The sequence below is a fragment of the Euphorbia lathyris genome, chromosome 7 (genome assembly GCF_963576675.1).
Source record: "Euphorbia lathyris chromosome 7, ddEupLath1.1, whole genome shotgun sequence".
Lineage (NCBI taxonomy): Eukaryota > Viridiplantae > Streptophyta > Magnoliopsida > Malpighiales > Euphorbiaceae > Euphorbia > Euphorbia lathyris.
The window spans coordinates 37,781,589-37,783,983 of NC_088916.1; the positions used below are offsets into that span (position 1 = coordinate 37,781,589).

General features: G+C 35.9%; 1 non-coding gene across 1 annotated transcript; it reads left to right on the plus strand.

Annotated features, from left to right (window-relative positions):
- Positions 1-1,924: 1,924 nt before the first annotated feature.
- LOC136201710 (small nucleolar RNA R71) lies at positions 1,925-2,031 on the plus strand. Its single transcript, XR_010674052.1, has one exon. It is a non-coding gene; the product is annotated as a small nucleolar RNA R71 (small nucleolar RNA).
- Positions 2,032-2,395: the final 364 nt, after the last annotated feature.

Consider the following 2,395-nt stretch of genomic DNA (forward strand, 5'->3'; position numbering starts at 1 on the left):
AGGATCAATTCCTTTTAAGTCTGATATTTGCCATCCCATACTTCCTATCCTATTTCTAACAACTTCTTTTAATTTTTCTTCTTGAACTTTAGTTAACTTGTTAGAGATAATTATAGGTAGAGAATCGCCTTCGCCTAAGAAAGCGTACCTCAAATGGTTTGGTAACTCTTTAAGTTCTAATTTAGGGGGTACTACAATTGAAGGCGGAACTGGTCCATCTTCTCGAATCAAAGGCTCTGGGTCCTTATCTTCTAATTCTTCTCCCATTATAGGTTCTATTATTTCTTCATTTTGAACAATGTCATTGACACATTCTTCAACTAAGTCTAGTTTCATACAAGCGAATTCCTCCATAGGATATTTCATTGCTTTGTTCATATTAAACTTGATCTTATCTTCACCTATCCTTAGAACTACTTTCCCTTCCGGCACATCGACTAGAGCACGTCCCGTGTTCATAAACGGTCTACCAAAAATTAATTAACAATTAACGTCATATGCAAAGTCTAATATAACGAAATCGGTAGGAAAAATAAATTTGTCAACTTTAACTAAAACGTCATCAATTATACCATATGGTCTCTTAGTGGTTTGATCTGCTAATTGCAAAACCATGTTGGTACGTTTGATATCTTCTTCTAAACCTAACTTGTTAAAAATAGACAACGACATTAAGTTTATACTTGCTCCTAAATCACAAAGACAACTTGGGAATTCAATATCTCCCAATTTACACGAAATGGTGAAACATCCGGGATCTTTGAGTTTAGTGGGCAAATTGCTTAACACTATTGAACTACAGTCCTCAGTTAGCGAAATGGATGAAATTCCTTCCCAACTAATTTTCTTTGAAATTAAATCTTTTAAGAACTTACCATAGTTAGGAATTTACGTAATCGCATCCATAAACGTCAAATTAATATGCAAATTTTTGAGTTTGTCTAAAAACGTTAAAAGTTGTTTGTCATAGTCTTTATTTCGGACTTTATGTGGAAAATGTGGTTTGGGTACAAAGGTTTTTGTATTTGAGTCAACTGGTGAACTTTTTGCATTTAATGTATCTTCTTTGGATTTTGTTGGTAAATCAGTTCCTGGTAAAGTAGAATCTCCGGGCATTTTCGGACCTAAGTAATTTTTCCCTGAACGAAGAGTGATAGCCTTTACTTGCTCTTTCGGATTTTCTTCCGTATGGCTAGGAAGACTTCCCTCTTTTCGGGATGGAATTGATTTAGCAATTTGACCAATTTGAACCTCCAAATTATGGATGCTAGATGAGTGGTTTTTAATAAGCTGATCGAATTTATTTTCGATCCGTTTAAAACCATCATCGTGATTACTTATTTTTCCACCGATAGCATCTATGAATTTGTCGATTTTAGAAGATAAAGTGCTAATCGTATATCTTGGTTGATTTTGATAATTATTGGTACGATTTTGATTAGCATTTGCATTATTATTATTATCTTTCCAATTAAAGTTAGGATGATTCCTCCATCCAGAATTATAAGTACTAGAGTAAGGATTATTAGTTTGGTTTTTCCCTTGGACAAAATTTACATGTTCAATCTCGCTCATACCTTCATAATCCACATCCGTTTGGATTGGATTACCATTGGCATCGCACGGTGCCATAAACCTATTAATTTTGTGCGAGAAGGAAGAAAATTGAGCTTGTAACATCGTGACTGGATCAAGATTTACTATACCTTTAACGGATGATGTGGTTGAGGATGATGGTTTCGCCACCGGTATGTGTCCACGTTCCGCGGGCCACATACTGCTGTTGATTGCCATTTCCTCCAAAAGTTCTCTTGCTTGGGCTGATGTCTTCTTCATAAATAACCCTCCCGACATAGCATCTAATGATCCTCTAGTTGTAGGATTCAATCCATTATAAAATGTTTGCATTAAAAGTGCATCGGGCAATTGGTGGTGTGGGCATAAACGTTGAAGTTCTTTAAAACGTTCTCAAGCCTCATAAAGAGTTTCATTATCATTCTTAGAAAAAGATATTAACTCTTTTATGACTCTTGCGGTTTTTGCTAAAGGAAAATATTTTGATAAAAATGCTTGGGCTAGTTGTTCCCAAGTCGCAAATGTTGCGCCTGGCATAGAAGTTAACCATTCCTTGGCTCTATCCTTCAAAGTGAACGGAAAGAGTCGAAGTTTGATTGCTTCGGCAGTCACATCTGGTATCTTAAAAGTGTCACAAATTTCAAGGAAATTTGTCAAATGGGTGTTAGGATTTTCGTTAGGTAACCCATAAAATGTTACGTTATTTTGCAACAGATTAAGCAAAGCGGGCTTAATTTCAAATTGGTTTGCGGTTATTCTGGGTCTAACGATACTATTCATTACACCGGCCACCCCTGGCCTAGCGTATTCCATAAGTGTT